At 44.5% G+C, this 24,748-nt stretch overlaps 1 protein-coding gene and 1 long non-coding RNA gene across 4 annotated transcripts in view; one reads left to right on the top strand and one right to left on the bottom strand.

Moving 5' to 3' along the window:
- METAP1D (methionyl aminopeptidase type 1D, mitochondrial) overlaps positions 1–24,748 on the top strand; it is a 59,292-nt gene that overhangs the window by 7,450 nt on the left and 27,094 nt on the right. The window lies entirely within an intron of this gene.
- Positions 4,930–24,748, bottom strand: part of LOC149867467 (uncharacterized) — a 54,960-nt gene continuing 35,141 nt past the window's right edge. For both annotated transcript variants that reach the window (XR_016442060.1, XR_016442059.1), the window contains exons 2-3: positions 15,661–15,794; positions 4,930–6,447 (exon numbers count right to left, since the gene is read on the bottom strand). This is a non-coding gene — a long non-coding RNA (uncharacterized LOC149867467). The remainder of the gene's footprint in view (positions 6,448–15,660; positions 15,795–24,748) is intronic.

Raw genomic sequence — 24,748 nt, 5'->3', positions numbered from 1 at the left:
TTGTTTTGATTATTTTCTCTGTTGTTCCGACACAGAATCACCATGTACCCTTGTGCTAGTGTACAGTGCCACAAGGGAAACTTCTAAGTGGTTTGTTGGTGAAAAAGACTCTTTAAATATACAAGGAAAACAAAAATATTAAGCGAAGTGCTCAGAAGAAAAGGTTACTCTGACATTTCTTGATAATTGCTTACTAATAAAGTGATAATTTATTTCATAAATAACAAAAGAATTCTTATAGTTCTATTATAATTGTGTTAATGTTTATCACATTATTAGCTAAATTCTACTGTGGGAAATAATAGTAGTAACATTAATTTTTGGTGTTACATGTTTATTTCTTTAGTCTGCCTCATTCTATTTAGAATGGTACACCACTTAAATACACAAATAAATTACTTTAACTGCATAACATTATCTTGGTGGGTCTTTCATTAAAATTGTTTTTATGATTGCAGGGTAAGTGTTAATATTCAATCTAATTAAATGTAATTGCATTTCCTGTGTGATTTATTTTTAGCATGATTTAGCATACATTTATTTTTTATCTAAAGCTGGAAGTTGGTCAGACTTTTACAAGAAAAATATAGATTGAAGATGGCACAAACAGCAGCCAAGGTGAGGCCCATTTTGTTTACAATGCACAAGTTAAAAACATTAAAAGAAAACTGTTCATTTTATGGGACACTTAATATCTATTTGACCTTTAACAACCGCCTCTTTCTTATTTTAAGCCTCCATTGTCTTGTTATGCGATGGATTTTTTTCTTTACTGTTTTGGGTTTTCTTTTCAGGTTTTAAATTTAAAAAAGGATAATTTGAAGTTTTTTCTTTTATTCCTAAATCAGCTTTTCTGTCATGGTGGACTGGGCACCCAAATTCATTAATTTTTTCTTCTGTTGCACAAGTCTTAACCCATTGCTCCCTTTCCTTATCTTTTCCTATATTGCACAGTTCTACTGAGGCATATTTAAGTTTTTTCCTGGTAGCTTGAGAAATATTGTGATGCATTTATAAGGTAACCTCCACTGGTAGAAAAATTGGTTTGGGGCCATTTTTGTTTTTGTGATATATATTTTTTCATTTTAAACTTGGGTCTTCTTTATCTTGGAAATCTCTATAGTGGGGAACCTGTGTAGTTGTAGCAGTGGTTCTCAACCTTTTTAGACTGAAGGCACCCTTCTATACCATTTACTAAATGAGCAGTATTCCATTCCAAAAAAGTAACTTTACCATGCTTACCTCTTTGTAGAGAGGCCAGGCAGGGATGAGCCTGAAGCTACTCTTATCTGCTTATCCTTTCACACCTGGCTTATCTCCTGCACTTTATGACATCCTTCAAAAATCTTGGGGTACCCCAGACTGTTGCAGTATTATGGTTGAGAATCATCGGCATATGGCATCACAGGAGTGAACTCTGAGGGGAAAGATGCTTATCAAACTACTTGAAAACTTTTACTTATGACCACTGGCTCACAATCATCTCAGAAAAAGCATGTCAGTGCTATATCTACTTCTGCCCCTTTGGTTAAGGTATGTCACAGAACTAGTTCAGTCTTGATGTTCCTGATGTCAACAATAAGTAGGATAAAAATATTTTCAGGCCTTCCTTTCTTATACAGTGATATGATGTTAATTGTAGTAAAACAATCTTTTTGCATGCCATCAGTAAGAGGGAGAGTTCTTATAACTTCTATATAAAGTTAGTCATGCTCATTCAAAATTGTTGATGATTACAGAAGGCTTGAGATATTAAAATGAGTCTATTACTGGTATTATGGGAGGACTTAGAAACCCCAACTAAGATTGAGGTGCTGTTCCACTAAATCCAAAGACTGTAGCACTTGCCCTAAAGTGTTGGGACATAAATGGTGGAACAGGAAATGAGGGTTCATAAAAAATGAATTGACCTGCCTGGAGGGAGACTCAGGTCTCTTGTTCTGTTCTAGCATCCTGTCCACTGGACCACACTGTTTATCTTCCTTTCCTGCTGATTTGTCTCAGTGGGCCTTAAAGATCCCATGGCATGTGTACTTGGCAAGGTCTTTTTTCCTGTGTTATGTGCAAGTGAGTGAAAGGTGTGATCTGAGCACAGGGCTAGGAGCCAGACACTCTTGGATTCTGAGCCTGAATCTGACAATGCCTTGCCTTGGACATGTCATTTAACCTCTGTTTCTGTTTCTCCACCTACCAAACAGAGATGTTTATCTACCTCACAGGTGTGTTGTTGAGATTAATGAGTTGTTTATAAAGCACTTTGAAGATGAAAAGCCCTATAAAAAATGCTAAGTATTATTATGCATGAGCTCTTGAGTGTATAATGGTTGTTTCCCCGCACAGTGTTTAAAGCAATTTGTGACATCCCAAGTATGAAAGGCATCATATGAAATTAAAGTCTAGTTTCTGCTTTTCCCTTAAGGAAAAATCACTCTGATTTTATGTTCATGGGTTTAACTTATTATCATTTGCTATTGATAGTAAAACTATGAAAGTTAGATCATCTCATGAGAGGATCTGGCTTCATTCAGTTCCCTCCTCTCTCTCCTATCCTATCTTGTCTCTTTCCTTCTAACATCTCAAATCTTTAATTTCCTTCCCTTCTGCCAAAACCTTTCTCCATGCTTTAACCAACCCTTGCCTTCACTAGTGTGATCTTTCCCTCCCTGACTAGCAAAGCTCCCTTTCAATCCAGTCTAATAGGCTACTACTAAACTTTCTCCCTCTCTAATCACTGGCATCAAATATATTCACTGCCTTCTTGTCACATTCTGCAGCCTGCCTCTCATACCCTTTGCTGCACCAAACCCTCCCTTTTACTTTCTTCCACTCATGCTTTTGTGACTTCTTCTCTGATGCCTCTTGCTTTGGAAGCAAGCTTCATCTTCTTTTAGTGCATAAAACAATCACCTTTACTTCTTTTAAACCCCTCCATCTTGCATACAATAATCCCATGACATGCCTACAGTCTGTGAAGCAAACAAAAATGCCAAAATAAGAAGCAAGGGTGTTTTTGGTGATACTTTTTGTTGGACTAACAGTGTAATTGGGAGAGATGTTAGCTAAACTTTCAGGAACAAAGTATTATTCCTCAGATTTGGGAAAGAAAAAGATACAAAGTTAAATACTCTCTCTCACAATAAAAGATAGCACAAAAATACCCCTTGCTCTTCTCATCTTTCCAGGACCATCACAGTTATAACACCCCAACCCTACTACAAATAAGAAGCAAGATTTACTGTTTTTGAAATTGGACTATCCTGTTCTTGAATATCTATCTAGTGCAGGGGTAGTCAACCTGTAACACAGGATTCACAGGTGGCACGGGCATCTTGTGTGTGTGACACACAGCAGATTAAGTTGGGGATCAACAACACAGCAACAGATAGAGCAAGAAGCATAAAGCAGCGCAAGAGATCAAGCATGGTGCAAAGTATAGGGACTAGAAGGCATAGCAGCAGATCGGGTAGAGAGCAGAAAACAGAATAGCATATTGGTCAGAGGAAGGGGATCAGAATGGTACTGATGGAGAGTGGGAGCTAATTTGTGGCATGCTTGCGAAAAAGGTTGGCCCCCACTGATCAAGTGTTATCAGTATCTGCACTGTGGTCTGTCCAGTTTAAATGAAGAACTTGTCTTCAGTTTAAAAATATCTAACAAACTTTTGTAATATTTTACAGGATTAGGATGAAGGTATAAAAGGAACAAATTCCCCAATCTTGCAATGATTTATACCAAGGGTTATCAACTGGGGGTACTTAAAAAGGCCTTAGATTAGGGGTGGGCAATTATTTCGGGTGGAGGGCCACTTACCCAGTTTTGGCTGTCTGTCATGGGCCGCATGGGTAGGCCCGCCCCTTGACAGGCGCCCCGCCCCCGGTCACCATTTTGGGACCAGCGTCCCAGTATTTTGGGACCAATGTCCCAGGGCCAGCACCGGAGGGGCCCAAAGTGGGGTGCAGGCTGGCAGGGGTCTGTGGAGCCAGGCTGGGCTGCACCAGCAGGGAGAGGGAGGAGCTGGCCCGGCTCCATAGAGCCCCTGCTGACTGGGACCCCACTCTCCTGCCACCCTGCTCTAGGCCCTGCTGGCACTGGCCCCGGGACACCAGTGCGGGCCCCGTGCTCCCGCTGGCTCCCATACCTGTTCACTCCCAGTGCCTGCCAGCCCCGCAGTACAGGTGGGAGGCAGCGCACAGCCCTGACCCCCTGCTTGCCAGGAGGGAAGAAGCTGGTGCTAAGTGTGGGGAAAAGTGGCCCCTCACCTGCCCCGTGGCCAGCACTCCCTGCTACAGGTGCTTACAGCCCACGCAGGACTATTTGGAGCAGCCACAGGCAGCCCCATGTGGGCTGCCAGTGGCTACAGTGCAGGGCACCAGCCACAGGGCAAGCGAGGGTCTGCTTTTTCCCACGCTCAGCACCAGCTTGTAACATGCCCCTGCTGCCAACCTGGGCCCTGCCAGCTCCAGGCTCACCTGTGGTGGCTGTGCATGGCAGCAGCAGCTGTGGCCCCCCTGCTTGCCGCACCAGGCAGTGTTTGCTGCTGCTGCCCACCCGGAGCTCATGCGCTGGGCAGCCCACAGACAACAGTGGCAAACACTGCCTGGCATGGCAATTGGGGAGGACACAGCTGCTGGTGCTGTGGCCCCAACGGGTGAGCCCAGAGCTGGCACAGGGCCCAGGCTGGCAGTGAGGTTGGGTTTCAAGCTGGTGCTGAGCGCAGGGGGGGAAAAGTGGCCCCTTGACCACCCTGTACCCGATACCCCTTGCTGCGGCTGCTCACAGCCTGTGTGGGGCTTCCTGTGCCCGCTGAAGACAGCCCTGTGCAGGCTGTGAGTGGCTACAGCGTGGGGAGCTGGCCACTGGCTGGGCGAGGGGTCGCTTTCCTCTGCACCGGGAAGGAGCCTGGGGAAAAGCTGAGCACGGGGGGGAAAAGCGGCTCCCCACCTGCCCCCTGGCCGGCACTCCCGCTGCCCTAGAGGATACCTGCGGGTGGGCGGGGATGGAGCACTGCTGCGCAGGTGCCACCTGTCCAGCTGGATGCACAGGGTGAGGGAAGCCCGCACACGGTAGCTGCTGCCACTCCAAATTCGGCTGCGCACCACCTCCACACTGCGTTTTGCTGCTCCCCACCCCTGTATCCGGCTGTGTGCCCCACTTGCTCTGTGTCTGGCTGCTGGGGATACACTGATCCAAAAAGGTTGAAAGCCCCTAACTTATGCTCATCTGTAATTAATGAAAGTAGTCCCACTGGCTTCAGTAAGATGTTGCAGATAGGCAGGGTAATATGCATGCATAAAATGCATGACTGAAATGCAAGAGAGAGACAAATGATATGAGTCCTGCTCAGATTGTTTGGGGATTGCAGGTATATGAGGGTGCTGCCTGTGGTTTTGTTACTATAAATGTGATAAAATGTGTCAGAATTGTTTGATCTCAGTTTGTGCTTCGTCTCTCTCAAACTAAGATAAATATATCAAAACACACACATATATACTCGTCAGATATAAAATAAATGCACACATATATACACACTTTGGTTAGTCTATAAGTAGGGACCTACTTAAATTGTGATTTTGCAAATTTTGCAGAAATGACAAAATTGGGCAATATCTGTGAAATCCACGAGGAAAAAAGTGTTGAAAATAAAATGCTGGCTCCCCAGTGGGAGCCAGTAGTCCTCCTGGCTGCTCAGCCTGTCAGGGGCAAAGGGTAGGATGGGGGGAGGGGGTGGCTGGCATGATGTGGAGCAGGCGAGATGGCTGCCACTCTCGCCTCTCACCATTGAGTGGCTGGGGGGGCTGTCTGCCACCAATCAGCGGTGAGGGGCATGGCCACATGATGGACAGCCCTCTTGGCCAAGCAATGGTGACGGACAGTCCTCTTAAGCAATCAGCAACAGGGGTTGGGCGACCATGGCCATTCAGCCAATCAGAGGCCTTGGGGCACTGCAGTAACCCCACGAAAATGGTGGCCGGCCCTGCAATCTGTCCATGAAATCAGCCGCCTTCCTCCTTGAGTTGGGTAGACCTCTCTCTATAAAGTGCTAATCTACACTGTCTTCTACTGATCTTAGTTTTGCCATATTTTAATACTGTTTTTAAATTATATACAATAATAATCATCCTTGGAATAACATTTACTAAATGTCAGTTATATAGGTAAAGTGTCCTTATTTACGAATGCCTATAGTAGTGAGGCATTGCTGGGAAGGTTGGTAGCCATTAAATTGATAAAAACAGTTTGGACACACCTGAAAAACAACTTTATTATTGATATGTAAAATTAAACCTGTGAGATGACAGCATATGACTAAATATTTTACATAGAAAAAATAAAAATTGAAAATTTCTTTGCCTGTTTTGTCAGATGATGAGTTCCCCAAAATATTCTTCATTTATATCAGTTGTCTCTTTCCAAAATGATAACCTTCTTTTACAGATAGTTTCCAATCTATAAAAAAGGGGGAAACAGAATCCAATTATTTAAAAACTTGCCATTTATTTTGTGGAAATCTTAGAATTAGAGGATTGTATATAATCATTGGATATGATATGGTAAATTAATCCTGTAGCATTATAGGACAGTAAAAGTTTTATGGATGTTTTGATTGTTCTTGATTTATAAGAGAAATAAACTTCTGTTTTAATTGTTTTATAAAGTGTCCAGTTTCTAGTCCTTATACTTTCTTTGTATATAAACTTAAGTCACCTTTATCAAGAGTACTAGGAAATGTTATTTCAAAGCATACTTTGTACCATGTAGGACTGCAATACTCATGAATATTATTTAAGCTGAAATATTAATATTTATGGCATATCAAATGTTCTCAAATGAAATTTGCTGTACTCTTTGGATTAGATATGGATATTTAAGTGTGCTGTGCATATTTAAATGTAAGTGAAGTTTTGCATTGTGTGGTGTTTAAAGTTGTAAAATCCAACAAAGATAATGGTGGGTAAAAAAGCCTGTTTTCATAATGTTAGTCCCTCTATGTAGTACTGAGTTTGCTAATGATCAAGAAACAGATTGAGAATAGAAGAAGCAATTGTATTCTCCCAAACTCTGCCCTTGGAAGTCACAACATAGGGAACAGTATGCGAAGGAGGGAAGGAGCCGACAGGCTCCGAAGCTCCCCACCCCAAAGCAATCACATTCAAGCCCCGCTCTCAGACTGAGAGCACGGGATGAACTCGTGCCTCTGCCAGGTGCAGGGAGGAAGGCGGGGCCCAGACGGAGAGGGCCAACATAAAGGAGGCGCTGGCAGCAAGCAGAGGGGAACCGGAAGAAGGTGGAGGAGGAGCCGATGCCGGCGGGAGCACACGTGGGCAGATGCGAGCCGTCCTGAGATGCGGCAGGACCTTCTGGGGTAAGGGTAAACCCCAGCGGGGCACAGGAGCCAAGTCAAGCAGCCCAGCGAGGCCGCAGACTGTTTGATGCGGCCGGGAGCGGCTAGGCCTGGCAGGAGCCGGGAACCGTATATACGGTAATATGGGGGCACTCACAGATGGTGAAACTGCCTCGCCCATAATCAGGAGGACCAAGTGGCCTCCGGAAGCCCTGGGGAGGGCTGAAGAGCTCAAAGAGAGCCAGAGAAAGGGTGCCAGCACCCCAGCATACAGGGTAATATTGCGGAAGGCGGCTGAGAGACCAAGTCGCCCCTCGCTCTAGGGAATCCCTGGCTGTGAACTTTGTGTTGACCTTTGCATTTCTTTTACGGACGAATTGAGCGTTATTCTGACAAGTGACCGGCCCAGATCAGCGGTCAGCATCCCGGCGGTACGGGCGAGGTTGTAGGGGAGGCGGAGCCCTCATCGACGGGACCCCGTGAACGGGAGGAGTCTCACTTCTGGACTGGCACGTGCTGGACATTCTAAAACTGAACTGGATTACAATCAAAGTTGTGGCAGGCGAGTCGGACGTGTGCGACCACAGGTGAGAGACCCTTAGCCAGCAGGAGGCGGTCTCGACACAGGAAGGCTACCTCACAACCACCCTCCCACAGTGGTGCATTGGCCTGGAATCTCTGGCAGCGGCCTCTCTGACGATACTAAGAGGGACAAATGGAGCACCAGACCAGCATACCAGGGACGGACTCATTGCAGCAAGCAATGAATTTAATGGCCCAAGTGCTGCAGCAACAACAGCAGCAGGCCATGAGGCAAACAACACTTCAGGAGCACTTGCTCCAGCATCAGGTGTGGGCCCAAAGGGGGCCGTGGGAGTTTCGCATGCCAAAAATGTCCAAGGAAGATGACCCAGAAGCCTTCTTGGAGACATTTGAGAGGGCAGCCATAGCAGCAGGTTTAGAGAAGGCAAAATGGGCTGGGCATATTGGTACCCTACTGATTGGTCAGGCTCAGGCAGCTTATCGGGCTACGACAAGGGGGAAGCCCTGGATTGTGACGAAGTGAAGGCCGAGATACTGCGGCGGTTGGATATTACCCCAGAGAGACACCGCCAAGCCTTTAGAGAGAAGAAGCTGCATGAAGCGAAAGCTCCCCGCATTTTGTGGCAGCACCTTGCGGACCTGCTGAGTAAGTGGCTCAGGCCAGAGACAGTTTTGAAGGAGGAGATATGTGACCAAATTCTTTCAGAACAATTTATTGGAGACCTAGACGAGGATACACAGAAATGGGTAAAGTGCCACTGCCCCGCCTCATCACAGGAGGCCTTGCAGCTGGTGGAGCAGTTTGATACGGCCCAAGGGGACTGATGGAGATACAGGGGCACGAAAGGGCCAGACCCCATGCCCAGGAGAGGTGCAGAGAGCAAGGGGGGCAGGAGAGACGGCCCCCATGGCCTAACATGTTTCCCGTGTGGGCGAAAGGGACACCTTGCCAAGAATTGCCCTCAGGATTTTAGAGCAAGGCCCGCCAAAGCCCTGGATTTTCCTGATAGTCGGCCGGCATCAGGGATGGTTCCAGAAGTTGAGTTAATGGACTGCGGGGTCGGCGGCCAGGGGGCTAGTAAGATTCAACCCTTACCCGAAGTGCAAGCCTGGGTCGAAGGAGGCCCAGTTCAGGCGGTGGTAGACACGGGGTGTGCCCAATCCCTAGTGCGCCCCTCGTTGGTCGAGTGGAGACAAACACCTCGTTGTGCCGGAGTACGCATGGTGTGTCTCCACAAACAAAAGACTTATGTCGAAAGACGATTGTTGGAAGTGCAAGTGAAAGGGATTCGGAGGAGAATTCCTGTGGGGTTGGATGAGGAGATTCTATACCCAATGATTTTGGGTAGAGACTGGCCGGAGATATTCGAGCTAATAATGTTGCTTCCGGGCCGCAAAAACCTGAGAGAGGGGCTGGTAGGAGCCAAGGCCACCGCACCTGATGACATGGAGGTGGAGGCGTTAGCCAACACCAGTCAGTTTCGGGAGGCGCAAGAGGGGGATCAAGAACTCCGACCCTTCAGGGAGGCGGAAGCACCGAGAGCCGGCACACAGGTAATTCCCCCCAAACGCGGAAAAACAGTTCCCAGGGTAGAAATGAGGAACGGGTTACTATATAGGATTAAACGGGGCAGGGCGGAAGAAGAAGAAGTGGCTCAATTGGTCATAACCTGATCCTACCGAGAACCACTTTTACGATTAGCACATAGGAATCCCCTTGGGGGACATTTGTGGGAACATAAAACAGAAGCCTGATTAACTCGGTGGTGCTTCTGGCCACATATATACGAGGACATGGAGGAGTATTGTAGGACTTGTGAGGTGTGCCAGAAAGTAAGCACACACAAACCCCCAAGGATGCCTTTGCAAACAATGCCACTGGTGAGGGAACCTTTTGCCAGGGTGGCCTTGGACGTAGTCGGACCGCTGCCTAGGAGCGGGGAAGGACATCAATTTGTGCTGGTGTTTATAGACTATGCAACCCGATTTCCATTGGCTATTCCTTTGAGGGCCATAACAGGACCCAAGGTAGCCGAAGAATTAATGAAATGGGTGGCTAAGTTTGGGATTCCCCGAGAAATTATCACAGATCAAGGATCCAACTTCATGTCCGCAGTGTTGGGGGCTTTATGCAAGGTGTTGCAAGTCCGCCACTTAAAGATGACAGTATATCACCCCCAGACTAATGGGCTCGTAGAACACTTTAATGGGACATTAAAGGGGATGCTGCATAGGTGCGCCCAAGTAGAGCTGAAGAAATGGGACCTGATGGTTCCGCCCCTTTTATTTGCCATAAGAGATGCCCCTCAGGCTTCACTGGGTTATTTGCCTTTTGAGTTAACCTTTGGGCATCAACCGCGTAGCTTGTTAGACATAGTACAAGAAGGATAGGAGGCAGATGCAAATCCAGGCAGGGGAGCCTCCGAGTATGTGCGAGACCTTAAGGACCGTCTCCAGGTAGCCCGGGGCATAGCACAAGCTAACTTGGAGTAGTCACAGAGCCGGCAGAAGGAGAGGTATGATGTTCAGACAAAGGAACATGAATTAAGGGTGGGGCAAAAGGTGCTTGTACTGCTACCCAACGCTACCAGCAAGTTCTTAACGTGTTGGCAGGGGCCATTCCCGGTGGTAAGGAGAGTAGGCCCCTTTGATTATGAGGTACTACAGCCAGGGGCTAAGCGCGAGCAGCAAATTTACCATATTAATTTGCTGAAAGAATGGCATGAGTCCGAGGGCTTATTAATCTCCCCGGATCCTGAGACAGAGGAGTTTGAGGCACAGGTCAGGGGCGACCCAAGTAACTCCCTGGAAGGAGATCAGATACCGGTGGGGACACAGCTGGAAGCTAAACAACGCCAACAACTAGTAGGCTTAGTGAGGGAATTCCAGGAGGTGTTTACGGGTCAGCCGGGAAAGGCCGTCGGAGTAGAACATAAGATTATCACCAAAGAAGGACAGATAGCGTGAGAAAAATGGTGCAGGATTCCTTATTGTAAGTGCTAGCAGATAAAAGAGGAACTTAAGAAAATGCTGGAACAAGGGAACATTACACCTTCCCGTAGTCCCTGGCGCAGTCCCTTGGTGGCCGTGGAGAAATCCAAGGGGAGCCTGAGGCTTTGTGTGGACTTTAGAAAGTTAAATGCCTTGACCCAGTTTGATGTGTTCCCTATGCCGCAAGTTAACGAACTGGTGGAACGCATAGGCCAAGCAAGGTTCATTTCGACGCTGGATTTGTCCAAGGGTTATTGGCAGATCCCGTTACGAAGGGAAGACCAGCCCAAGACAGCCTTTAGGACCCCATAGGGACTTTTCGAGTTCAAAAGAATGCCCTTTGGGCTTAACGGAGCAGCGGCCACCTTTCAGAGATTGATGGATTGGGTCCTCGCGCCCCACCAAGGGTATGCCGCAGCCTACATCGACAATATCGTGATCTATATTGAAACCTGGGAGCAACATCTATGAGCCCTCAGAGCCATCCTCCTAGAATTAAGGCAAGTGGGATAAACGGCTAACCCCATGAAGTGTGCCCTAGGCAAGCGAGAGACTAAATACCTCGGGTTTTTGGTGGGGCAGGGCCGTGTACGGCCTCTCGCAGATAAGGTCACGGCTATTAGGGACTACGCAGCCCCAACAACCAAGAAGCGCATGCGAGCTTTCCTGGGGCTAACTAGCTACTACAGACGGTTCATCCCCAAGTTCACGGAAATATCTAGCCCATTGGTTGAGACAACGAAGGGCCGAAGGAACGGTAACATCGAGTGGAATGAGGAACGACATGAGGCTTTCGAGGAGCTCAAAAGAGCCTTGTGCCAGGAGGTAATGCTACACACCCCCAATTTTGCCCTCCCTTTTACATTGCAGACAGATGCCTTGGCGTACACGCTTGGAGCGGTACTGTCCCAAGAGGTAGATGGAGTAGAGCGGCCAATAGCCTACACCAGTCGAAGACTTAACGACCATGAAAGGAGGTATTCCACCATAGAAAGGGAATGCCTAGCCATTCGATTGGGGGTGGGCTATTTCCGATATTACCTCCTAGGGCGGGAGTTTAGGCTAATTACTGATCACGCCCCGCTGAGATGGCTAAACACAGCCAAGACGGACAACGCCCGCATAATGTGGTGGGCGTTGGCCCTCCAGCCCTTTCGTTTCTGGATGACGTATAAGCCAGGGAAAACGAACACCGTGGCTGATTTTTTGTCAAGGTGTGGAGGGACGAAAGCAGATAAGGAAAACACCTAGAGGCGTCTTGAGGGGCAGGAAATGTGAAGGAGGGAAGGAGCCGACAGGCTCCGAAGCTCCCCACCCCAAAGCAATCACATTCAAGCCCCACTCTCAGACTGAGAGCGCGGGATGAACTCGTGCCTCTGCCAGGTGCAGGGAGGAAGGCGGGGCCCAGACGGAGAGGGCCAACATAAAGGAGGCGCTGGCAGCAAGCAGAGGGGAACCGGAAGAAGGTGGAGGAGGAGCCGATGCCGGCGGGAGCACACGTGGGCGGATGCGAGCCGTCCTGAGACGCGGCAGGACCTTCTGGGGTAAGGGTAAACCCCAGCGGGGCACGGGAGCCAAGTCAAGCAGCCCAGCGAGGCCGCAGACTGTTTGATGCGGCCGGGAGCGGCTAGACCCGGCAGGAGCCGGGAACCGTATATACGGTAATACGGGGGCACTCACAGATGGTGAAACTGCCTCGCCCATAATCAGGAGGACCAAGTGGCCTCCGGAAGCCCTGGGGAGGGCTGAAGAGCTCAAAGAGAGCCAGAGAAAGGGTGCCAGCACCCCAGCATACAGGGTAATATTGCGGAAGGCGGCTGAGAGACCAAGTCGCCCCTCGCTCTAGGGAATCCCTGGCTGTGAACTTTGTGTTGACCTTTGCATTTCTTTTACGGACGAATTGAGCGTTATTCTGACAAGTGACCGGCCCAGATCGGCAGTCAGCATCCCGGCGGTACGGGCGAGGGTGTAGGGGAGGCGGAGCCCTCATCAACGGGACCTCATGAACGGGAGGAGTCTCACTTCTGGACTGGCACGTGCCGGACATTCTAAAACTGAACCGGATTACAATCAAAGTCGTGGCAGGCGAGTCGGACACGTGCAAGCACAGGTGAGAGACCCTTAGCCAGCGGGAGGTGGTCTCGACCCAGGGAGGGGTGGCTACCTCGGAACCACCCTCCCACACAGTACAAATACTCAAAGTCTGACTGATTTGTTACGTAGCTAACTCTTGGTGGGGCTCCAGTGTGCCCATAAGCTCCACGGGACTAACTCCTTGTACTGAGTTTGTTCTTGACCAGGGAAATGAGGGATCAGTGGTACCTTGCGGATCCCTTCAAGTTCAGCACGAGAATGAGATGCTGATCACAGTAAATTGTGCAGGTCTGTGGTCCCACTGCTGTCTTACAGAGAAATGAAACAGCAACCAGTAGTGGTGTTTCAAATCATTATTATCCCTGTGCTTCTGAATTGATGCCTCTGGGAATGTGAATGAGGCAGGTCCCACCTAAGAACGGGATAATCAGGGACATAGTGTTTTACATGCATCACACAAGAATATTTGAGATCCTAGTTTGAGAAATATTGGAGTTTTGAAAAGTTCTGCTAAAAAATTTGGACTGAAATGTCATGGCCATTATTTTGAGTAATTACTATCTTTAGGTAAATGCTGATAGCCTCAAATATGAAATTTACTGCCATATTTTAAAGGTTTTTACTGTACCAGTTTTTAAAAGTTAGATTTTGTAGTTAACACTACAGTGGGTTAAAAGTAAGGTGTTAAGGGTTATGCTCAGACTTCCAAACTGGATTTGGTACAATGTTTCTGATCACTCCCACTGCTCCCTTATACCTCTTCTTGCAGTGTGGACAGATCTGTTGATTTTCCAGACCACACAATAAAAATATATGGCAAAAGAGGTATTGTATAATAATTTACTGAATTAACTTATTTTTTTGACATTTTGGTGTCTGAGGGAGTTGAGACCTGCCAATATGCAGGGTTCCGTTTTGCCTTTATCGATACAAGTTGGATTTGTATGGCCACTTTCAGGCATCGTATTGTCAAAGTCCTTACACAGAGATAATCCAAAGCTCCAGAGTAGAGTGTGTTGAGAAATGAGCAGGAGCCAGTTTGCAAATGGCAGATGTCTGGTTCTGGTTAGGCTTTATCATTTGTGGAAGTTGTGAGCCTGAGAGTGCGAGCCATCACCCCAGTTCTCATGCCTCTGTATCCAGTCTTTAAATAGACTCTACTACATTATGATTCATACCTGGACAGTTGCAAAAATATTTAGTGTGAGACTTAATTGAACTGATTTTTCAATTTAAATATATTACAGTAGTATTGCCAGTGCTGCTCAGGCCACCATTAAAACTGAAAGATGTTTAGATTTTATGTCACAAGTCTGCAACATTGATAAAGCCTATACCAAAGCAAGGTTTTCAGACACTTCTTAAAGTGTATTCCAGAGGTGTGACTGCAGCTTGTGTAGACATACTAATTTAATTAGATTTGGTACATCTGGTTAGTTCAGGTACTGATAGCAGTGTAGCACCAGTTTCAATGACAGTCCTCATCCAGGGTCGTGGGCAGGCTTGTGCAGTCCTTCCTGAAGGCTTGTGCATCTTTGTCTAGACTGTGACTGGGAACCAAACAGGTTAATTTAAAACTAGCTCAGGGTATGCTTACATAAGCTGTACTCATCTCTCTGGGCTGCTCTAAAGTCATATGTTTAGCCCTGATTATGCAATTATGATCATTGTGGAGAGAGTACCAAATTATTAAATCAAGTAGCAGGAATCATGACTGCTACAGCCTTCAAGGTTAGTAGAAATGTAATCTTGCTCCAGGGGCATTGGGTTTGTGCTATATATATAATAGGCAAAACTGCCCTGTCTTCTATTTGATGTCAGACTAACATGGCTAACTACATTGCCTTGCTGATTAGGCAAGCTTTGTGCCTGGGCTATTTCTAGGTTTGATTTCCCACCTCCAGTTATGCAGTTATGCCACCAGCTCTTCCATACTTAAAGAAGCTTTGATGTTCTGTCTGTTTTAAAAAAATTGTGGGGGGGGGAGGGAATGTGTTAAATCCAGTGTGAGACTATACCCAGGTTTGGAAATGGGGTTAAGACATCCTGGATCTCTCTGCACTGTTAGGCAAAGCCAGAAGGTCCTGCTGGGGAATAAGCAAAGCTTCTAACCAACCCCAGATACTCATAAATGTTTTCCTCATTCCTAGTGCTTTATGAATGCAGCCTATTCTCTAGGAAGATCTAGGCAGCTATAGCTAACCCTCCCACATGGAATGATTTTGTTTTACATGTTGGACTTACATAAAATCAAATGTGACCTTCTATGAACTGCTCATTTTCTAGTGGTTCTCAACTTTTTTTCTATACAGGACTTCCCTCTCACTTAGCAAAGTCAAAAGGGCATAGAGATTGCGACTGGCTCCCAGTTATGTTACCCACACTCATGTACACAGTGGAATAAATATGCCTTACTGCTGCTGGATATAAAACACATGCCCTTTTGGTACATACTTGAATGGAAATTTTTTTGCAAAATCCTACTCCCTTTCACTTAACATTTCAGGGAGTGGCATCCATTTTTTCAGATTTATCCATGCTCCACTGTTATGCAACAGCAGGGTTCACAAAAATAGATCTGTCTCTAGAACTTTTTCTAAACAGCAGCAGTTCTGTCTGCTCCAAATCATTTGAAGCCCCTTGGCTGTCCAGACTTTCTGTCCATTGCAAATGCAGGTTCTAGTGCATACCCTGAATGCTGTCAGTCAGACCACATAAAAACAGTGTTGAGGTCTGTCTGTAGTCCCCGGCTGCTGGTCACAGACCATCTGCATCTCCAGTGGGCAGTGCTGCAACTCTGAATACTTGCTAGGATCCTGCAAGCCTGTAACAAAAGCAAATAAGAGTTAAGATAAGCCTTAACTGTCACCCTTCCACAAATGCCTGAAACACTTAAGGGTAATGCTCCTGAGCAGTTCATATGGTGATAATTGGATACTCATTGTTCTGTGACCTAAATTCTGAATTCACGTGCTAGAACCCAGTATTGCAGTAGAGGCAGCTGTACTTTTAAAAGAAGGTGTGCCATAGTCTCTGTAGAAAGACAATCAACAAGGATTAGCCCTTATTTTCTGGACAGCATCATATTCATTTCTGCTTAGGGGTTTGCTATCGGTGTTGGATCCTGCTCAAATAGGAGAAAGTGGGCCCTACAGATATATATGGTTGAATCCCTAGGGAACCTCTGATATCATACCTGTTCTGTCTGGTTTAAAATCAGATGGGTAGGAGCAAAACATACCCAATCCAGCAAAATGCATTGTGAGTAGAACCTGTGACCACAATCACCACATGACGCTTCTCCAGAAAGGCTGCAGGTAGCCTGGGGACTGTAGGTGTTCTGAGCATATATTCACAAGAGTGTTACAGTGAGGAAGAACTTCCATGGGTCTTACTTGAGCCTGCGGATCTGTATCCAACCTTGAAGAAGACTATGCAATTAGAAACCACTGTGTGGTTGTTACTGACTGCTAAGTGTGCATCAAGAGAAGCATCGTCTGGAAAGGTTGGAAGTTTGGGTATGAGCGGTTCTGCCCTACCAGCTAGTGCAACTGTCCTGTGCAGGCTGTTCTTCAGGCGCAGGTGCTGGGAGCTCATGATTTGAGTTTCAACAAAACAAAATTGAAAAATCATGATTGGTGACTTGTACATTTTTCTAGAACAACAGCTGCTTTATTAGTCAGCTGTCTTTCACTTGGTAGGGTTTTAGAGGAGCTATGGCACCCTGCTGACTTCTGGATTTGTTCACTTAAAAATAAGATAAAGTATTGTCAGTGCTGCTAACTCCAGGAACATGCTTTGTAAATTGAGAAATAATATGCCACAGCCATCTTAACACAAGAGTTCACAATAATGTGTCTACTGGCTGACCTGTGCCCAAGAGAAATGCCGGGACTGGCAGGTGATAAAACACAGTCCAATTCACACAAAAGAATTATGCTGATTCCTCTTTAATGCTGCTAACACCTGGAAAAAACTTAGGTTCATGTCTAAATCTCAGATTGTTACTTTGGCTATTGTTTGGTGTACTATTTACCCTCAAAAGAAGAGCTCATAGAGGCATCACACTGTTTACGTGTCTGTTTAGGTCTTGGGTTCTCTCCACTCTGGTGATATCTCATTAAATTTGGTCAGGATTATAATCCACACTAAATGCCCTCTCATTCCTGTGGTCATCCTAATAAAAGGGTGTGGAAACTACATGAAGACAATAGCTAAACATCTGCCCTGAGAAAACCATGTTGCACGGGAAGTTGGTCTGTTAGAGCAGCGTTTCTCAACCTGTGGATCACGACCCAAAAATGGGTCACAAGAATATATGAATAGGTTGTGAATAAACTTTAAAAATGGTTCAACAACCTTTAAAAAATAGATTCTCCTTTAAAGGAGAAAAATGTGGGAAACTGTGACTTTTCCCTTGCAAGCTGGCAGAGTTCCAGCTTGCAGGGGATTGTTTGGGCCTCCCTTTGCCACACCCCCCCTTCTGCCCCACAGTGGTGGGCTGAGGCCTGGGGGCAGAGGGCAGTGTGTTTGAGGGGCATTGGGTTGGGACTGGCCATCAATGTTGACAGATGGGTCCTGGCACAAAAAATGTTGAGAACCACTGTGTTAGAGAACTGGTTGTAGCCACTAGGGGATAATCTTTGGCATCTATGGAATGGATGCCGGAGCTGGAGCTGGAAAAAAGCACCACCATATGCAATTCAATTAGAGGTGCACGAATCCATTGGTCCTATAAGAGATTGACACCAATATAAAGAAAACCGACAGTATCGGCAGTCTGCTTTTTTTTAGCTGATGTGGCCGATAATGTTGCCAATAAATGCCCCTTACAGTGCAGCATGCAGGCAGCCAGGAGTGCAGCCCAGCAGGGTGAAGAGCAGCCAGGTCTGGCTGGTAAGTCTGTTGTGGTGGAAGGGGTGAAGGGGAAGGGAAAGAGAGTGGGAGGGACAGATGGAGGCCACACTGTGAGGGAGGGAGTGGAGCTGGGGGCAGGAGCAGGCGTGGGACAGAGTTGCAAACAGCTCATCTGGGGGACGCAGGAAGATATGGAGGAGCAACTGCTGCCACTGCACACACCCTGGGAGGGCATGGGGGGCGTGTGCCTGGATATATGTGTGGGGCGAGGGTGGGCTGATGCTGTGAGCTGGGGCCAGGGTGGCACTGAGCATTTCCTGGCGGAAACTGTGCTGTGTTTGGGTTGGGTGTTGGCAGCACTGGGAGTGAGGCTATGGGGGGGGTGCAGCCATCCCAAAATTTGCTGTAGCCCCTTTCCAGTGCCACTCCGTCCATCCTGAGTGCAGCTGGCCCCAACCCACCCCCACTGGGAAGAGCCTGGTGCAGTCCTGGCCCCAGCACACCCTTACCCCACACAGATCTGGGGGCACATGCCCCCCATGCCCTCCCGGGGTGTGCGCTGCGGTGGGAGCCACCATCCCATGCCCTGTCCTACCCCGACTGTGTAGCTCCTGCCCCAGCTCCAACCCCACTCCCTCCTTCACCATGGGGGCCTCAATCTGCCCCCCCATCCCTTCCCTCCCCCCACTCCTTCTGTCACACCGGACTTACCAGCTGGAACCTGTGCTCCAAGCTGCCGGGCCACACACTGGCAATCAGATTAGTATTGGCCAATATGGCTCACTAAAAATCGGCTATTGGTATTGCCCCCCAAAATATCTATCAGTGCATCCCTAAATTCGTACATTGAAGAAGTAGTAATGGTTAATGAAAGCAACATGGGGTTCATTTGTAGTGAAGGCCAAAATCATTTAGGACTTCATAGTTCAAAATCAAGACTTTGGATTACATTCAGAAGGGAATGGAAGCCAGGAAAGCTTCTGGATAGGAGATGTTGTATGTGCCTTAGCCCCACTAGCTTCTCAGTGCTTTTCAGGTGTAAAACAAGTAGATTGTATTGCATTTATCCACTAGAGTAGATGGGTATTGATAGTTATCACAATCCATTTTTGTTTAAAAAACCATCAGTTGGGGAGGGAGGAAGCAGTTGCCACGGATGTGGTTTGGGACTTACACCAAAAGATCAAAAAAAACTAACAGATTGCCAATGCCCTTCACAAAGCAGCTTTAATATTACAAATTCTACAATCATCAAATAGTATCTGACCAAAATAGGTTGTTGCCCATGAAAACTCATGACTCTTTGAACCAGTGGTCTCTGAGATTCCATCTGCATTGCCTTCTGCCTGATTTCAGACTAATATGGCTAACTGTTTCTGTAATCATTGAATAGATCAGGTATCGGCAGCCTACAGCATGCAGGCCAGATCCAGCTTGTTGGGCTGGAGGGCTTCAGTGGCATTCTCGCAGTAGGGGCTTTATGCCATGGCCAGGTAGTGTGGAGCTTTACCTGTGGCCTAGCTGAATGATGAAGGGAAGAGGCAGAGAGGAGTAGTGACAGCAGGTAGAATAGGTGAGTATTGGTCTTTCCTACATAATCTTTCTTTCTTTCAATTTCTCCCATGTGGTACTTACTGGCCCTCCACTAGCACAGGGGTCAGCAACCTATGGTTCATAGGGCGCATCTGGCCTGCAGAGCCATTGTATGAGGTCTGCAGACATGGGGCTTCAGCAGCAGGGGGCCCTGGCTATGGGTGCTCTCCACATGGCACCACAGAAACAAGCAGTGGTGGCAGCTAGGTCCTAGCATTCATCTGCCTGCCTGTCTCGGAACCAGGGTGCAGCTGGAAAAGGTTGCCTACCTGTATCTTAGCAGATTGTAGAAGAGCTTCTTTGCATAACTGTACTACTTAGTTCATAAATTACTATTTCCTTGAAATATGCCATATATAAAAATTGACCTTAGCTTGGGTGATTTCATAGATTTCATGGACATTAGGGCTGGAAGGGACCTTGGAAGATCATCAAGTCCAGCCCCCCGCCCAAAGGGCAGGAAAGTCATAGGATCCCAGCGAGATAAGCATCCAATTTGCTCTTGAAGGTGTTCAATGTAGGTGCTTGAACCACCTCCGATGGCAGGCTGTTCCAGACCTTGGAGGCTCAGACAGTAAAGAAATTCTTCTTTATGTTCAGCCTGAAATGGTCTCACCGTAGTTTATGACCATTCAAGCTCGTCATCCCTTGTGGTGCTCTGGTGAACAGACGTTCCCCCAGATCCTGGTGGTCACCCCTGATAAACTTATAGGTGGCCATCAGATCATCCCTGAGCAGCTTAAGCCTGCACCTTGATGCACTCTGTGAACAATTGCTAATAAATGGCCTGATCTTGTTTCCAGTGGCTTCAATAGGAGTTTTTCTACAAGCCGTGTTTATGCAAAAATCCACCTGATGCATGTGGCCACAATTCCCTTGACCTTAACAAAGTTGCATGCACTTGTATCAAGAGTTTATTTGTCCTGTTAACTTGAGTGGGAGTTTTGCCCAAGCAAAAACGCCAGTACTAAACCTCTTATTTCTGACTTCCACAGTTCTGTTTTCATGTGCATTGTTTCCTTCTTGACTAGTCAGAGGTGTCAGTGGTAAAAACAAATTTGCTAGTTTAGTTTTTAAGGTGTTTTTCGTTTAGCTGTCTGAATGATTAATGTGAATAGGAAAATACTATTGACCCATTTAAATCATGTCAGACAACATCCATTGCTCATCTGCATAATGAAATACACACTGAACATTACATCTTAAGTACAGGAACCAGTGAACTACAAAATAATATTTTACTCATTTAGATTATAAAGGAAAATATAGGACATTAGTACTAATCATAGTATTAAATATTAAGCCATGCAAATTGTAATTGTCAGGGAGAAAGAACTATAAATTGAAAAGACTATTAGCATTTCAGCTATAACAGTTAATTTGCGTGGTCTTTTTTTTTTTTTTTTTGCAAGTGTGCAGTTTAGAAAAAGTCTATGTCAAAACACGTTTAGTAATAAAGCACTGAAATCAGAGTATTTTGTTTTGTATCTTTTTATTATTTACTTTTCATCATTAAAGAAAGATGTTAGAAATATTAATTTGCAGGACTAAAATGTATTGATGTTTTTTATAGTACAATGATACTAAATTGTTATCTTTACTTGAATAGAATCAAATTTAAAAGGCAAATTATTAGTAATTGAGATAGAAAATCATTTTAAGCAGTAGTTAGGAAACAAAGGTAAGAATTGAAGCTTTTGGAAAAAATATGAGTTTCATCAGATAGGGGCATCATTTCCCAGCATTTTTAGATAAATACAAATTTTACAATATTGAATTTAGGCTGTCAAGTTTCTATGGTTACCCACCTTTCCAACAGTTTTGTGAGATGTGTAAATAGGTCTATGAGTCACTTATAATTATTTGTTTTTTTGTTTGTTATGTTAGTAATTCTGTGTTCAGTTTGAATCTAATACAGTTCACACCACATGCTTTGGTTTATGTATATTTTAGCATTTATGATTGACAGTGATTGAGCATTTCTTATGGAGTGCTTGTTTTTTTTGTCATAGATGATGTATGTTGGTAGTGCTGAAAATGTAAACAACTTCTTCCTGTATCACTGTTTGATAAACAGGGACTTTTATGCTAAGTAGGATATCTTTGACTGTGTTGAGCAAGAAGATAGGGTGAAATCCATTATTTAAGAAAAAACACAACCAAACCCCAAATATTTATACCAAACTCATCAAAGTGAGGTCTTTCATTCTGTCGCTTTGATTCACTCAGTGAACCAAATGTCACACATTTATGAACAAGCATCTTAGACATTCAGTACTATAATGGTGAATTTGATAGCTCTCTGGTATAAAAGAAATACTGTAATACATTTTTCTAGTGATCCCTTGACTGGAACATCCTCTTTATGATGTGCATCTTCTTGTAACACAGTAAGAACTTGCCTCTGCAACTCCCACCAACATAGTTTAGTAGCAACATCTGGCAAATATTACATTGGTTCATATCTACAGAAGATTAGATTATAGGGTATGATGGCCCAACTTTGTACTCTTAATTCGCGCAAAACTCTCATTAACTTCTGTGACAGTTTTCATGGTGTAAGAAGGGCAGAATCAAACTCCTAGTTTAAAAGCTGATGGTGTTATAGTAGTTTTAGTTCTTGGTAGTAGAATGACAGATGCCTAGAAAGGCTATTCTTCCTATATATGTGATGAGGGATTGCTGCCTGCATATTCTCTCAGTGGGAGACTAAACTCCTAATGTATAAATTGTGCTTTCAAATACTTTAAGCTGTTGCTTGTAAAACAAAATAATACAAAGTATACAGTTAATTAACAGAATTGTGCATAGAACAGGAAACACTTGCGAATGGATGACAGCATTACCCAAGAAGAGCAAAATTGTTGATATTTTATTAAAAGATTTATCTCAAAAGAAACTGTTAACATAATTGATATTTTTCTTCTTTCTGGTTCAAACTTCCTTTTGTTTTAACTCCTCAGAAATTCAGCTGCAATACTGTGGAACTGTGTTAGCATAATGAGGAATTACTGTAGTGGAATCATTTTTTTGGAGGAAAGCTTACTAACTACCAACTCTCCTGCTGCATCTTAGATTATATAGAGCATATTGATATAGTTTTCAAGACAACCCATATTTCTATGAAAAATTTAAGCTCTTATTTTATCAATCTTTTTCAAAGTTTTAACCATTAAAAGGAATTGCATATATAGCATTTTTATGATAGTATGGCAATAAATTTATTCAGTTCAAGGAGAAAAAAGGATTTTATAGCAGGATTTATTTGTTAACACACTGTAAATAACATTTAATAGTGTATCAGGTACTCAGGATGTAAATGTCATTTGAAAAACAGTTGTTTCATATGGTATCTAAAAGTATTTTATCACTGTAGGATTCAGGAAAATATTTCAGCTGTGGGTATGTGTGTGTGTGTTAACAAGGAAAATCTGCATCATGGGCATCGTGACTGTTTGAATAGTTTATTTTTTAAAGGGGACCAGTTGCTATTTTTGTGTGTTGTTTTGTTTAAAATGAATAACTACAATGATTGATTCCCTAAGAAAATCAAGTAATTAATGTATTAACCATTCTTTCAAGCTGGACCAAACTCTAATAATGTATTAAATACTTGGGATGCAAATAATTTTAGGATGTTTTTAAATTTACAAGCCTGAGATGATCTGTGCTTCTTGTTCAAGTTTGTGCATTTAAGAATGAAGTAATTTATTTTCTGTGTTCTAACAGGAGAGAAGTTAATAGGAATGTTTATCTTGCTGCTTAGAAAAGTTGAAATTTGCCAGATGTCTTGTGCCGATTTGGGGCCTATATTCCCTTGGTATTAACGGTGTGTGAAACTCTTAATATTGCCTTTTCCAGGTTTTTGGATCTGACTTATTTCATTTTTGCTGCTAAACAATGTTTGCCTTTTGTTCTTGGTTTATGTTATTATATTAAAGAAAGAAAATGTAGTAGAAAAAAACATTTTTGCATACAATCACATTTATTGTTGTTTTAGAACCTAATTCAAATGTACAGCAGTAAAAATCCTGGTTTTTCCAACACCAAAGGTTAAATATCTTGTCAGAGAACTCCTTTAGGTTTATTGTAAAAATGCTGAGAATTCTGCTTTTAAAAATAGAAGCTTATGAAATTTAGTCACACTTCAATTAATAGACAATGAAATTCCTTTGGTGTGTGAATGAATGAATGAGCCAGGGCTGTAACACTGAGACATAGTTATACTCACATTATGTTTTTGTATTTCTAAAATCCTACAATGAAACGGCAATATGCTCCCCAACTACACCAAAATTCTGCCCAGTAAAGCCATAAATTAACATATCTTACTGTCTGTTTTGGTTCAACTTTATGTACAGCTACTCAGAGACTCATTGGTTGAAGTTTTGAGGATTTTCTTAAGGATGTAAAATTCATTTTTCCCCGTTTTCTCTTTGTTTGTGGTTAAAATTGCACACTAACAATTGCTATTGATAAAAGGTGGCACCAAGCCAACTTCCTGAAAGAGCTATGGGGAGGGTCAGGGCTTGTCATGACCTGGGCACTATTACTTGAATGTTGTTATTATTGGGCTAGAGTACCCTCAGGCTGTCATCCTTCCTGTACATAGAAGAGGTTCTGATTTCTCTCCATTTCCCAGTTTACCTACTTGTAGAACAGATATTTTATTAGCTGTGGGCTTAGGCTGAAGGACCAATTGCAGGAACTGGATTATCACAGAAAACGTGCAAATCACAAGGATTTTGATATAAATTGTTTACAGCTTCACCCATCATTATAAACATTTTTTGTGAGCATGCTACAAGCAAGCAGCTTACTCCTGCCCCAAGGAAGTCAAATGCAAAATATTGAACTGTTTGGGAACAGGATTGGGTACCAAAGAACAAAACTGACCGGCTTCCTGTCTTTGAGGAGTTCCAAAGATGCCAAGATTTTTGGCATGATTCTGCACAATTGAAATTGATGGGAGTTTTGCCATTGACTTTGATGGGGACAGGATTTAACTTCTGTGGGTCTAATATACTTATGTGAATAATGACAACAGGAAAACTACTCCTTCCAGTTTTAAGTGACCAACTCATGTAATCAATTTCTATTTAATTTCAATTATTAAATAAAACAATTATTAAATAAAACATCATGTTTTTAGAAATGTGGTATTTTGCAGTGTTCAATGCAGATATAAGTATGGGATTGAAGAGATTTGTACCAAGGTTTTGTTAATTGTAACCAAAGTCATATCTCTGCTGATGGCTGTTACATTTCCCCAGGCATATTATTTAAAACACAGATTTCTTTTTTAAATCATGCATTACTACTATTTTT

The sequence above is a fragment of the Crocodylus siamensis genome, chromosome 4 (assembly GCF_052110815.1).
Source record: "Crocodylus siamensis isolate JL-2025a chromosome 4, ASM5211081v1, whole genome shotgun sequence".
In the NCBI taxonomy this organism is placed as follows: Eukaryota; Metazoa; Chordata; order Crocodylia; family Crocodylidae; genus Crocodylus; species Crocodylus siamensis.
This window is presented reverse-complemented; position numbering and strand designations above follow the sequence as displayed.